Raw genomic sequence first — 15,830 nt, 5'->3', positions numbered from 1 at the left:
AAACACGAAGAACATAGTACAGTTGTGTACACTTACCATAAATGTAGATGTTCGAGTGTATTCACTGTTGCAGTCCAGGTTACCCACCCACCATCCCCCATATATTTGCTGGAACTTATCTGCACTTCTCTAATCTATACAACCTATGTGGTGTATTTGCTTGTAGATGAAGGTATAATATATTTTGGTGCATGAATGTTCTATTGGCATATTTTTAGCCTACCCTTTTGGGGACACCTGACATCTGGGGCAAGAAAAACTGAATAAAATGGCATCGGATGCATCTTTTATACCCCTGGCGCACTGACGTCAGGAAAGAGACGACAGCAACCGACGCCGGACCTAGACTTTGGAATTCAGGCCAACTGAGGGTAGCCTACCAGCAGGATAACCCAAGTGTAATGACTGCAACAGTGAATACACTCGACCATCTACATTTTTGGTTAGTGTACACAACTGTGCTTTTCATTCCGGGTCCGCTGCTTCTACGATTAGGGTACAAATGGCGGCCATTTCTAACTTTCATGTTGGTTTTTCAAACTCATAAGCTATGTAAAGCTTTTTTGAGAGGGGCAACTCTTCTTAGGCCTCCAATGAGAGATCCCCCTCCTCTTTGGGACCTTAATTTAGTCCTAACCTCCTTAATTCTGCCCCCTTTTGAACCAGCAGCTTCCTGCTCTATCAAGTTTCTATCTTGGAAGACACTCTTTCTGGTAGCTATTACTTCAGCCAGACGTGTCTCCGAACTTCAGGCGCTATGTGTTAGTCCTCCTTACTTGGTTTTTCATAAGGACAGGGTTGCTCTAAGAACTAATCCCTCATTTCTCCCTAAAGTCTGCTCAGAAAGTAACTTAAACCAATCTATAGATCTTCCTGTGTTTTTCCCTAATCATACCAACAAGGCAGAATACAAACTACACCAACTGGATGTTCATAGGCAATTGCGCTTATACCTGCACAGAACTAAAGAAGTAAGGAAACTGAAACAACTATTCCTCTCTTACACCTTGGGCAAACAAGGTCTCCATTTTCCAAGGTAACTTTGTCCAGATGGTTGTCACGCACTATTTCTTTAATTTATCAGCTAAGGAACAAATAGTTACCTATTAAACCGAGAGGTCATTCTACTAGGGCCTTGGCCACCTCTTTAGCCTTCCAATCCAAGTTGCCCATGGATTCTATCTGTGCAGCTGCCATGTGGGCAAACCCTCATACTTTTATTTCTCATTACAAGTTGGATGTGGTCTCCAGGAGCAGAGCCAACTTTGGGTCCACTGTTCTGAAGAGTCTGTTCCACTGAGCCACCCAGGTTTTTAGGTGCTAGGGATGATGTCCCAACCAGCAAGAACAAAGGCGAGATAGACAACTTAACATAAAGAAGTTATGTACCTACCATAACGTTTCATGTTAGTTGTTTTCATCTTGCCTTCCTTCTTGCATCCCACCCTTCACCCCCCCGTCCTAGTGGATCGAGAGGAGTTTTTTGTTCTGTTTCAGTGGGTGTATGTTCTCTTGTGTCCTTTTTTGACTTAAGAGAATATGGCAGGTATAGTCAACTGGTTCTTGACTGATTTATTATATTGTTATGTGTGGAGTTAGCTATTTCAAACGAGATCTGGGTAGCTATCGCTAGGCATTATGGGATAAGGGGTAGCCTCAAGCCAGTAAACAGCTCTCGAGCTATTGAAAATGGCCGAGTCGGAGCCGAGGATCGGCTCCGATCGCAACCAGCAAGAAGAAAGGTGAAACGAAGACAACTAACATGGAACGTTATGGTAGGCACATAACTTTTTTTTTTAAAACCCACCGATTATTTGAGAAGGTCTCTTTTTTTACAAAAGATTTATTGACGACCTTACTGTTGTGTGGAAAGCATTGATGAAGAATTTCACCAGGTACTGCTTTGGTTTAATTCTAGCACTTAGGTTCATAGGTGTTTACTTCTCCTTCCTGAAGTTCACTATGAGTTGCTTTGGTAAAATCATCAATGTTTTGGATATTTCTTTGGCCCTCCTTTCATGGAATCAAAAATTTTGAAAGTATGATCTTTAAAAAAGAAACTTTTGTGAATCAGTGTTTACATAGGAGGTGCCAGTATCCACACCACATGAAGAAGGGTGTGGTGAAGGGGCAGTTCATCTATCTAACCAGTGAAGATGACACTTATGCACAAGAGACTGTTGTTCTGAAGTCCTTTTTCATAAAGAGAGGGTACAACTCTGAATGGCTCACTAAAATCATAGATAAAATTAATTTGTTACGAACAGATAAGGTGAGACCAGTCTTCTACAAACAAGCCCGAAAGCCAACTAGTCAGTAGTGAAACACACACACCTCCACACAGAGCCCATTGATTGGTTACCGGGGGCATTTCCACTCCCCATCACGATAGACATGCAAATGGTCAAAGACATTCTCAAGGGGAACTGGAATGATCTGGGTAGCATAGTAGGAGACAGCCCCATTTTTATATACAGAAGAATAAACAGTATTAAATCCATTTTAGAAAGAAACTCTGAAGCTGATTCTGGAAGACGAGTAACACCGGGGCTGCAAAGGCATGGCAGATGCAAATAATGCTGCTTCATTTGCAACACCGCTAATGTTTTTATTAAATCTTTGAACCTGGGACTTTTGCACAAGACCCAGATGACTTGAGGTTTTTTTTTCAGGAAACTACAGTGTAAGGCTGGAATGCCAAGAGTTCCAATGGCAGATTAGATTAAGACTGGACAGACATCCGGGCTTAAATGAGACAGGTAACATAAAGTGCTTTTTACTAGCACAGAGGCTACAAAGACATCATTTGCTTAAACTGTTATTAAGATTTGAACTAAGCTGCCCTATGTATGTTTTGTTTCGTACAGTATCTTTAAATTTTATCTTCTGAGTTCTTGGGGGGATGGTATTTGGACATTTGTGAGCATGTGACTTCAGTCATCATTTTTAAACTGTGGCTGTGTATTTAACAGTTAGATTCTGATGAAGTTCTGAGTATTTATTAAAAGAACAAAAGTGCTTAATCTTAATATTGTTTCTGTGACTCCTTTTGTGCAACTTTGTGGAACCTTTTGTTTTTTCATTGCTTTAATTTGTGCTACTCCACTGTGGTTGTTTTTTAACAGCAACACATTAATAACTACTCTGAGTGACTGTCCACATTGTATGTGCACAATGTGGCCCTTTTTCCCCAATGTAGATGTTATCGCCAGTGCCCTGTATTGTGATGTGGCCCTTTTTCCCAAATGTAGATGTTATCACTAGTGCCTAATGTATCACTATGTGGCTAACAAGGACATTGTGGAGTGCTTCTTTGTGGACGAAATAGTGTAAAGCAGCTTGTTGAATTGTCACTCACATGCAGAATCAGGGAGAGTGCATAGACTTTCCATCCTAGTGGACACTAAGGTACATGTAGCCTAACAATCTTATCGACATAGACCTTCCATTAACATACAGAGAATATGCTAGGAATTTCTCAGGTGTCAGCCTCACAGGTCCTACAATAGTTACTCAGATTTATGCTACAGCATATGTTGGAGCACAAATCCACAAGTTCCCGGACACATTATCATCAAACCTGCAGCAGGTTCACAGAGTAGCAGATACATCAGTAGGAATGATATTAGCTCCCTCAGCTGACAGGTGATTTTAAAAGCCATAAAGTATTCTCTCTGAAATATCTGTGCACCCATCTAGACGGTTCCTGTGATTCAGCTAGTACCAACATTTTGTACTGGATGACTTTCCACAGGGTCATCCTTTCAGCATGTGCATGACTGGAAAAGACAAAACTCCAAAGTTGAATGTAGAAGTTCACCAGAAACTTTAATGATTAGCGCTTTCGTCCATTCAAAAACAATTGGACTTCATCAGATAACAGTTCTTCAAGTCATTTAGTCTTTTATAACAAACCTCCCTAGTAATTAGTTAAATCAGCCAATTACGAACTAGTCAATCATATATTGAAGTGACAGATACAAAACTTCCTTAAAATTTCACTGTGACCTTACCTAAAGGTATTTCTATAAAACCATGTATATTTTCATATTAAGATTCACTTTTTGATAAAACATGAATTTCTATTCCACAATAACCATGCTATCACTGCTCAAAAAAGAAATTAAAATTATATATGAATCATATGAAACTTATAATGCACAAAAATTAATACACAAAAAAGTCAAAAGATGTTGAAATAAAATGAAATGAAGCATTATAGTCCTATCTTTCTAAGGCCCATAATTTAAGCAGGCAGTAAATGGAACTAAGCTCATTCAGTCCTGGCCATGAACATACATTCAATCTGAGTTGCCAAAGCAACTCCTTCCTTTCCAGATGAAAGCCTATGGATTCACCACTGAATCTGGTCTATCACCATGAGTGACTTGAGAATTCACTAATATGCTTTGCCAGTGAGCTAGTATCCTTACTTTTCTTAATATTTTGTTTGTGTTCATAAATTCTTTCTCTGTGTTCTTTCTTACCAACGTAGAACCCAAGACAACATTTGCAAGTAGCCAGATAAACCACAAATCTTGAATTACAATTATACTTTTTTTCAACTGAAAAACTTCCCCTCTTAACTTGAATGTATTCCCTATTTTTATTTTAGTACAATAGGGGCAAAAACCACATCTAAACATTGCCCCTGAATTACTTTTTTTCTCCTTATTGTTCATATTCTCAAAAATATTTTTAAAATTAGAACCCCTTCGATACACAAAACTAGGTGTAACACTGACTTTTGTTCTAATCTGCTTATCATTCAGTCATATTTGCCAATTTTTATTTAGTACAAAACCAAAAAAAAGCAGTGTTTAACGATGAACAAAGTCCACTAAATTAAGAAATATTTGTTTATTATTCATTAATAAAACAAGCACCAGCATTTTCGTCATACAATTGACTTCATCAGATGACCAGCATAATTAAATCCTTCATTTTATATCCAAAATCAAATAAATAAACCAATAAAAACTTCATTCATTTGAATAGACCAATGCCATTAGCTGCCAAAAACTAATTAAAATATTTAAAATATTCACATTATGTACTAAAGAAGATCAGATAAATATTATAATGTCAAAGGAAAAATATACTTTAAAAATGATCAAAACACGGTAGGTTCAGGTTAAGGCACTTTAATCTTGCAGCAAGGAGACAAAAACGTGCTAATACAGAGTTTGTCTAACCAGAAACAGGAAATACTTTCATTTTTATACATTCTTAAACTGGTTATGTCCTACCATGCTGACGTAACAGATTACCACATTTTTCATCATCATCATCTGCTGACCATCTTTCCCATGAATTTCTGCTGATTTATCAATTTTTATGTGAAACTTCCTGAGGAAAACAACATGGTCTTGATTACTCTCAGTTAGATACATGTTATGTTACCATTCAAGATACTATGGCTAATTCAAGCACAATGCTAGCAGTTCATTTCTCTAATAATCCTTTGTCTACTTTATCTCTAAATTACTACAGCTGCACAGGTTCCCATCCTTCAAACAGAGCTGTTTGTCTAAAATCATTACATTTACAGAATAAAGCATTGTTCATTCATTCGTTCATGACCTAGCAGATAAACACCTGCTTCTCAAGTACATTTCCAAAAGGCATAAACATGAATATTGCTGTGCTAGCAATTACTAGGTCAGTGGGCAACTTGCAAGTTTCAGAAAGCATACTGCAGTTTTCAGAAAGCATCTTTTTCAGTCTCATATGAAACTCAATTTGTATAAAATACAGTGTATGAAAAATAGAATGAAAAGTGTATTAAAATACTTGGTTATTAATTGGCATTTAAGCATACACACATTAATACATATTTTTCTAACATATAATATAACTTATTTGATTTCTCTAAAATTCTTTATAACATTATTAAATATTTAAAAACTTTTATTGTGTTAATATTCATTATATTAAAATGTTTTTGAAAACATGAAAAAGTTCAGTACTGCTGTTAATGTTAAGGTATGTTACTAATGCCCTCTAGTGGTCATTCATTTTATCACTTCAAAGTTTTGCAGACCTTAATTTTAATAAAGGTAAAATAGAAATGCAGTCATTTAAACCAGGGGGTTTATCAGCTTCCAGAGTAAGGAAGGATCTACAAATATATATATGAAATTTCAGTGGGTAAAGAAAGTAATGCATTATTTAAACATTCAAAAGTATGCCCCAAATATAAATTTAAATTTATGGTTTTAGAACAAGTAAAAAGTGATATCGGGGGGGATTATGGGAGGAAAAAAAAATAGAGTTCAGAGAACTGTGGTGGCAAGTTACTCTGGAAGCTGATAAACCCCCTGGTTTAAATGACTGCATTTCTATTTTACCTCTATTAAAATTAAGGTCTGCAAAATGTTGAATGTGATAAAATGAATGACCACTAGAGGGAAATAGTTAACAGCAGTACTGAACTTTTTCATGTTTTCAAAAACATTTTTAATATAATGAATATTAACACAATAAAAGTTTTTAAATATTTAATAATGTTATAAAGAATTTTGGAGAAATCAAATAAGTTATATTATAATATTTATCTGATCTTCTTTAGTACATTATGTGAATATTTTAAATATTTTAATTAGTTTTTGGCAGCTAATGGCATTGGTCTATTCAAATGAATGGATGAAGTTTTTATTGGTTTATTTGATTTTGGATATAAAATGAAGGATTTAATTATGCTGGTCATCTGATGAAGTCAGTTGTATGACGAAAACACTGGTGCTTGTTTTATTAAGGCGTTCATGGTGGAACTGTGTTTTGCGTTTGTCGTTTTAGATTGAGTGAATAATAAACAAATATTTCTTAATTTAGTGGACTTTGTTCATCGTTAAACACTGCTTTTTTTTGGTTTTGGAGTATATTTGGGCAGTTAATCCACTTATTAGACTTTTCGTTGGCAATTTTTATTTAGTACCCATCTGATTAAATTATGTTGGCCGTTATAAGTAGTAATGAAGGCCAAACTGTACTGGGTGTTGAAATTATTCTCTACGTCCAAATTATCCACTACATAGGTTCATAGGTTTATACTAGGCTAACTGCCCTAGGGCATTTATAAGCCTAGCCCAAAGTTATGTGGCTTACGCCGCCCCTTATGTTAGAAATACTGTGCCCATTAGTTTGTTTTGCCACTGTCCAGTAGTGACACAGAGATGATTCCCGGGGTAAACCTACGATCTCCCATCCACCGGTCAAGATTTCTCTTGAACAGAGCCAGCGAGGTGCTCTGCCTCACATGGACCGGGATTTTATTCCACAGCATGGGGAGTCTTTGGGTGATAAATCTATCCCTCCAGCACGTCCTATTTATATCCATGCTAAGGTTTAAGTCTCTTGCTCTAGTGGTTTTGGTGGATTTGTTTTTTTTGAGGTGGAGCATGTCCATTAATTCCGGGTTGGTCATGGCCTTGTATGTCAGGCACAGGTCACCTCTGAGCAGATGGTATGCAACTGAATAGAGTTGGAGTTTCTTCAGTCTGGCAGCATATGATAGGTTTTGGAGTCCCTTTTTCCTTTTGGTGAGGAACTTTTGGGGTCTCTCCAATTGCTGCAGGTGTCGGGTGAGATACATCCCGAATGGGGCATTGTACTCGATCATTGGTCTGATAAGTGAAGAGTACAGGGGAACAATGACCTCACTTGATCTGGATGTGATTCCCTTCATGATCAGGTGGGCAATGTAGAAGGTCTTTCGAACCACTTTAGCAACGTGAGTGGCAAACGAGAGGCCACTGTCAACCTGGGTCCCCAGGTCCCTGATAACCTCTTCTGTGCTTAGTGGGTTGCCACCTATATGGTAGCTTGGGGTTACCTTGTTTTTCCCGAAGGGTATGACTATACACTTTTTTGCGTTTAACTTCAGGCCATGGCTCTGGCACCAGCTATCAGTTTCCATGAGACCCGTCTGAAGGATGTCTGCGTCCGATGTACTATCCAGTATGGCACCCAGTTTGCAGTCATCTGCAAACTTTGTCAGCCATAGTCCTCCTATGTTTGCCTGTACTTCTGAGAAGTAGATGCTGAACAATAGGGGGCCAAAGACTGAGCCCTGTGGGGCTCCACTTGTAACCGGCTTGGAGTCTGACATGGCTCCAGCAACTCTAACCCTGTGGGTTCTGTCCTTTAGCCAGTTTGCAACCCATCTTGTGACATATGGGTTTACATTTAAGCTGGTACGTTTCTCTATAGTACCTGAGTGGGGTATTGTGTCGAAAGCTTTTGCAAGGTCAAGGTAGGCTGTATGGACTGCCTTTCCCTCATCAATGGCCTTGGTGACTGTTTCGAAGAAGTCGACCAAGTTCAAAAGGCAAGATCTGCCCTTGACAAAGCCAAACTGGGTTGGGTCCAAGGTCTGCAAGTCCCCTATGTCCTTGTTTATGAGTTCCATTATGATCCTCTCCATAGCTTTGCAGACCAGGCTTGTTAAGCTTATGGGGCGGTAATTACCAGGGTCCGTAGAGGCACCGCCTTTGTGGAGTGGGACCACAGTTGCCGTACGCCACTCCTTGGGAACATATCCTGTGGTGAGGCTAAGATTAAACAGCTGCGGGTTTAGTTCTTCATTAAGTTCATGTAGCACACAGCCGGGGACCCCATCCGGTCCCATTGATGCTGTGTTTTTAGCTTTAGAGAGAGCAGCTTTCACCTGCGCATTTGAAATGTCTGGGAGGCTACACTCAGTTGGGATAGTTATCTCTCCTTTTGGGGGGGAGAGGGGGGTGAAGTTTGCGCTGAACCTGTCTGCCAGTATGTTGGCAATGTCTGTGGGTTCAGTGATTTTTGTATCATTTTGGACTAATTCTGAGCATATCTGGGAGTTTCCACCCAGGTTTCTGACATAGCTGAAGAAGGCCTTATGATTGTCTTTTGAATCTATGGCAATTTTTCTCTCAAAGTTGGCCTTGGATGATTTTATGAGGGATTGTAGTTTCTTGCTAGTGCTGATCAAAGATGCCTTCCCTTTTTGGGATTTTGCTCTATCATGTAATAGCTTTCTCCTCTTATTGTAAGGTTTGTTTATGGCTGGGGTCCACCAAACTGGACGTTTGCCCTTGGTGGAAAGAGTCTTGGTTTTATTTGGGATTGCCTGATCCATGCAGTCCTGAAGGTGTTCATAGAAGGCATTTGTAAGGACTTCCGCAGCTTGGGTTGTGGTTTCCATTGGCTCGGGGGCCTTGAAGGATACCACACCTGTCTTGAGTAGTGTGAAGTTTGCTTTAGAGAAGTTCTTCACTGTGGTCTACTTTGTTTGGGGTGGGGCGGGATGTGGATTTCTAGTGAGATTAGTTTATGATCTGATCTCACCAATGAGGGATATACTTCGGTGTGGAGCATTTTGTCCCCATGTTCGTGATGATGAGATCTAGTATATTTTCTCCTCTTGTGGGGACGGTGACTAGTTGTTCCATGGCATTTGAATTTATGAACTCCAGGAACCTTTGGGCTAGAAAGTTTGGGCTTGAGTAATGTTCCCAGTCTATATTCGGGTAGTTGAAGTCACCCAATATGATGGTGTTTGGTGATACATTTATACCCTCCAGTGTCTTCAGGAAGGCTGTGTGGGTTTCCTGAGTTTGAGAGGGTGGCCTGTAGCATGCTACAAATTGTAGAGCAGTTTTGCCTATGGTTAATTGCACCTGGATGGTTTCCAATGCTTCATGCGTAGCCACCAACCTGGAGGTGTGGGTATCCTTGATGAATATGGATACACCGGCTCCTTTTGTGGTGTGGTCCGGGTTTTGGGGCCGGAACGCATGATATGAGATGAAACCTGATAGTGCCGGGGTGCTCTCAGGAGCCTTGAACCAGGTTTCAGTCACAGCACAGACATCGATGTTCTCCATACTGAGAAGGGCCTCGAGTGCGTGCATTTTGAGATTTAGACTTCTGGCATTGAGCAGCATTACCCTTAGTTTCTTCAATGCTTTTGTTTTCTAGGGTGGTAGGTTTAGAATTTGAGCCTTGCCTAAAAAGGCACTATGGGGTGGCAAGAGCCTTAGCCAGTATCCGAATCCCAGGGTGACAGGTGCAAGCCGTCCTTGTAAGCAGCGTGGCTTGTCGAGCATGTCATCCCAGGCAGACAGGCACTGGATCCCCTTTGAATGACACCAGAAATTAAGCCAATTGTTAAAGCTGATCATCTTGTCACTATATTGTGGCATCATTCTTGGTGAAGGAAGGATACTGCTCAGGGTCAGGGTCATACCTGCCTGGGCTACATAATCAGAGAGCTCCTCTATGACTAAAAACTGATCTATTTCTCATTACTATTAAGTGAATTATTAAATGTACTGTAGTATTATTATTATTATTAGCATTATTAAATAAAATGGGGCAGTAAAAAACATTCTCACTTTTATTCATAACTTCCATTTTAAGCTCACTCAACAGATCTGGTGGATATTCCCTCCTTGAGAACATATCACACAGAAGTTCACACTCCTTAATGAATTCAGTTTCCTCAGACAACATCCTTGCAGCTCTTACCAGCTGGCTCTTCACCACTGATCTCTTCTGGTGATAAGAGTGTGCACTGGTGAAGTGCAAGAATGTGTTAGAATATGTGGGTTTTTGATAAATTGTTGACACATTTGTAGTTGTTTCTGTCTTTCATTAAATGAACATCCAAATTAGAAAGTTCCTCATGACTCACATCCTGACTAAACTTTAAAAATTGAGTTGTATTATTTACATAATCAATAAACTCTGATAGCTCTTGCTCAGTCCCCTTCCAGATGATACAAATGTCGTCCAGGTGCCTTGTATATAACCATAGTTTACTGCTATATTCACTAGTTAGTACAAAATTATGCTCCCAATGTGCCATCACCATACTGGCAAAGACAGACCCACATGGTGATCCCATTGCTACCGCCGTGTTCTGTAAAAAATACCTGCCTTCAAAATATATATAATTATTCCTAAGGACCAGGTCTAATAATACTTCATATAAATATAATTTACTATGAGAAACACTTTTCTTGTGCAAAACCCACTGAATTTCCAGTCCTTGTGGTATGACAGTGTACAAATCTTTGACATCTATGGTGACTAGTATGCCTCAAAAAATTCCAAATTGTTAATACTCAAAATGTAGTGCAAGGATGTAGCTAGCAAGTTAGGCTGGTGCCAGGCAAGCAAGTATAGTAGTCCCAAAATGAAAAAAAGCCAGCACCCTGGAAGGTCAAACAAATAAGTTTATTTTAACTTCGAAAAACTACCAACTAGACCGGTTTCAGCTCAAGGCTTTCCTCAGTAGTACATTGAAGTGATTGGGTAAAAATCTTATATAGCTTCAAGTAATTGAATTCATGACCTCATTTCCTGTAATTAAGACAAGAGAATGTTATGGTGATAAATCACAAAATAGTGCAGTCTTAGACTAATATGCATCTATGCAATGGTTATATATGTAAATATTAAATATATATAACATATATATATGACATAAAAAAACAATGCTGATGGATAATGTAGAAAAACACAGATGAATGAATGTTTATACAATAAGAAGTAAAATTACTTACTGCAAAGTCATAATTTGTCATTTAAGCCTGGGGAAAAAAGTCCCCCTAGTTTAATGATCCACCTTCTCTCTTTTGTGTTTAGAATATCGTGCCACCCTACTTTAAAAGAGCGGTCACCCAAAATTCGATCAATAATGGTAAAAGAAAATCTGGCAGTGGAGTGTTTCATTGTATGTTTATAAAGTGCATTGGTGATTCTGTGGTTTCTAATGTCCCCCAAATGTTCCGAAATTCTGATGCGGAACTGCCTCGATGTCTGGCCAATATAAAAGGCCTGACATGTGCAGGTAGCTAGATAAACTATCCAGTCTGAGCTGCAATTGCCAAAGAAGTTGATGTCAAATACCTGTCCTGTATTTTTACTGGTGAAACTTGTTGTTTTGAAAATGTAGTTACAAAAACTACAATGACCACAAGGAAAAATACCAATGAGTTTATCTCCAGTGAGTGTCCTTTGTGTGAAATTATCATGCTTGGTATTTGTTGTTTTTTTGTAATGAGAAAAATGAGAACACAAGGATTTGCCCTTTCTGTAGGAGAAGTAGCAACGTTCTCCTAGATAATTTTCCAAAAGGGGGTGCGAGTTGAGTATGTTCCAGTGGTTATTGACAATATTGATCAGGTTCCTACTGTTTCGGCCATAAGTAGTAACCAATCTACATACGTTGGAACCATTAGCTTTCTTTCTTTTTTTATATTCCAATAAAGAATATCTGGGTACAGTATCACAAGATTGGACTGCTGAGTGGATCGTTTGTGGTGAATATCCCCTGGACAAAAATCTGTTGGTTAAGTCATTTTGATGTTTGGTGAGATCATCCTGTGAAGAACATATTCTTTTGATTCTCAAAAATTGGGATTTTGGAATATTTTTTTTAATATGTTTCGGATGAAAGCTATCCGCATGTAAAAGAGTATTGAACTGAGGAAATTTTCTATAAACAGATGTTTGCAGTGTGTTGTCAATTTGTCTTTTCAAATGGACATCCAAAAAATGAATTTCATTGAGATGATGTTCTTCGGTAAATTCAATACCCCAGATGTTTCCGTTTAAATATTCCAAAAATTCCTGGAGGTATTCATTACCTCCTTTCCAAACCAACCAACAGTCGTCCAGGTATCTCCTCCATATATCTATTTCAGGTAAATAAATATTATGCATTGGATCGTATATGATGGTTTCCTCTATGTATCCCATAAAGAGGTCTGCGTAAATGGGCGCAAAAGAGGCACCCATGGCTGTCCCTTGTAGTTGCCAATAGCAATCCTGTTGAAAATAGAATACGTTTTTAGTCAAAATATGTTCAGCCATACATATTAAAAGTGTGTTCATTCCTGGTGGATATAAGTTGGATTTGTTAAGCCAGAATTCCAATGCCATGAGACCTGCCCAATGGGGAATACTGGTGTATAGAGAGGAAACATCCAAAGTGCACATAAGCCAGTCCGTGTCCAACTGTGTTTCTGTAACTATCTGCAAGAATTCCGTAGTATCCTGTATTCTTGCACGAATAAATCCCAGTAATGGTTTCAACTTTTCGGTCAGAAAGGCCGAAAGAGGTTCAGTAAGTGAACCAATGCCTGATACAATGGGTCTGCCAGGTGGTTGTTGTATGGATTTGTGAATTTTTGGTAAGAGATATAAATATTGTTTCCCAGGATCTTTAACTGTCAGATGTTTTTTTGTTTTCTCTGAGATTATGCCATTCTCAACTGCCTCCTCCAAAAATAGATTAATTTCAGTTTGAAAACCCGGTGTTGGATCAATATCCATCTTCATGTAATGGTGGTGATTAGAAAGTTGTCTATAACCTTCACCAAGATAATAATCATTGTCCATTACAACAACCGCACCCCCTTTATCTGCTGGAATAATAACAATGTCAGTATTGTTTTTGAGTTGTGTGAGGGCCAACTGTTCTTGTTTTGAAAGATTGTTGCGCATGATGTCTGTGGAGCTATAGTGAAAATGTAAATCTTTGATAACAGCCTGTTGAAAAACAGAAACATGTTTATCCATGGGAGGTGTGAAGGAGGACTTGTGAAATGTGAAGTCAGTTGATCTTTGAGTGTCATTGTTTGAATCCTGTTGTTGGAAAAATATTTTGAGGTTAATCTTTCTGCAAAATTCTAAAATGTCAGATACCAAAGTGCTTTCATCAATAAAGAAACCAGGAATAAAACCGAGTCCTTTATTCAATAATGCATGTTGTTTGTCAGTTAAAACATGTTGTGAGATGTTAAGTACATTAGTATGATGTTCATTTACTTTATGACATGAAAAGTTCTTCTAAGCTTGTGACCCCTGTGTTTCCTTCCTGCTCTATGTTTCTTACCCCTAAAGGGTGTTGCGATGTTCTACCCCTTTTGGCATTTGGAGAGTCCCCAATAATGGATATATCTGTATCTGTAGTAGAGGATTCCTCCCCAGATGTAATATAACCTGTACCTGACTTTTTGAGGATAGACCTTGGTCTTTTTTTCCTATTAAAAGGCACATTCTTGGTTCCTTGAGCAAACCTGACACCCTTCTGTGATTCAAACTGTCTACCTTTTTGATAATCTTCTTTATCACGTGCAAATTTATACAATTTCTTACTCTTAAGAGTGTTCTCCAAAGTGGAAGCCTCCTTTGCTAGCTTATTCAAACAATCCTGAAAATTAGTAATCTCCTCATACTGTTTAAGTGTATGACAGGTTTTTTCAACTTCCTCTATGTTGGCTTTAATGGTTCTCTCATAAAAAGATGATAATATGTTAACCCTGGCCATAGCCGCTTCCTGTTGCGCTATTTGCCACTCTTTAATCAGAATCTCATCTGGAGTAGCCACAAGTGGTTGTATTTTGCATCTCAAACCTCTTGGGGTTATATTTTGTACTTGGTAAGCTTTAAATAGTTTGTGATGCCAAATATTGGTTCTCAATACTTTGATTTGTTTGCCAAGCTTGTGAAAAGAGTTTTCGCAGCCGTCAACTGGATCAGTTTTGTCCAAATTGTGGGTATCACTGTTGTCAATACCAATCCCAAAAATTTTTAAATCATCCTTATCGGAGCAAAGACCTAATAATAATTTATCTAGATCCATGACAATTAGTTGCTGTAGCTTGAACCACAATGGCTAAGAGTCCGAGTGAAAGTTGAAAACAATGGGATTGTAGGAATAAGCAGGCAAGGGAGGAAGTTCAAAAATGGCTGACTACTCAAAATGTGCCATGAGTCTTTACAGATTTGATCTTCCCTTTCTAATTAACCCTTAAGTTCGGTGTATTTAGCACATCCTGATGTAATCGAATTCCTACCGTCTACTACAGGACGCATTGGAGGATTATCCACAGATTTGTGTATTTTAGGTACACCGAACAGGGAAGGAATTCTTGGGGAAGCCATATTAAGATAATTAAACTCATCCACTGATATCATGCCTTCTATAAAAAGGTCATATAAAAAGGTCACTCAATATGTGATATATTTTCCTTTTAACTACATTCATTTCATTGAGAGAGACTTCTTGATAAGCATCCGTAGTCAATATGTCAAACATTTTGGTGTTGTAATCACAAATGTCCATAGCTACTAACCCCCCCCCCCCTTTATCAGGCTTTATGAGCCTTATTTTTTTGTTGTTTCAAAAACTGTATTATTTCATATTCTGCCCTTGTAGTGTTAAATTGAATTTTCCTTCTCTTTCATTCATTTCTAATATCCAGTTCACATACTTTTTCAAAAACTTGTAAAGTAGGATGTAAAGGGGGGTTAAAAGTGCTCGGAATATTATGTGATAGAAGGTTAACAGTGCTTGGAATAACAGGTAGCCTGAGTGTTATATTCATTAGTAAACAACAACTTTAAGTTGACTTTCCTAAGAAACATCTTTAAATCTATCAAAACATTTGGTACATTCAATTTAGTATCAGGGGCAAGTGTTAACCCTTTAGATAGTTAGTCAGCCATCTTTGTGTTAAAGTCACTGGTAGAAAAATTATATATTGTAAAATCACATTCAGTATACATGTTTTTTTTTAAGCTACAATTATGTATGATGTTTGACTGACCTGTACTAAAAAATCCACCCAAAGAGTAATTACTGGTGAAATATACATCCAAAGAGTCATTCAAATGTACAGTAGTAGTCATTGCTTTCTCCACAAAAAATGCTAGCTGGAATTAATTCCAGTGTCTGTTGTTTCTCTGTGGTGCTTTTTTCAGTGGGGGTTGTGACCATTTTGTAGTATTCCTTTGCTCCCCCTGGTAAACTGAAAATCCGAATGGTGACTTTCCAC

General features: G+C 38.3%; 1 protein-coding gene across 1 annotated transcript in view; it reads left to right on the top strand.

Annotated features, from left to right (window-relative positions):
• The window catches only part of NSD3 (nuclear receptor binding SET domain protein 3), a 4,286,093-nt gene that overhangs the window by 2,747,813 nt on the left and 1,522,450 nt on the right, over positions 1–15,830 (top strand). The gene's annotated exons all lie outside the window — the stretch shown is intronic.

The sequence above is a fragment of the Protopterus annectens genome, chromosome 9.part0, assembly GCF_019279795.1.
Source record: "Protopterus annectens isolate FY-2018-M chromosome 9.part0, PAN1.0, whole genome shotgun sequence".
In the NCBI taxonomy this organism is placed as follows: Eukaryota; Metazoa; Chordata; order Ceratodontiformes; family Protopteridae; genus Protopterus; species Protopterus annectens.
Note: the sequence above shows the minus strand (reverse complement) of the source record. Positions and strands in the feature narration are given on the sequence as shown.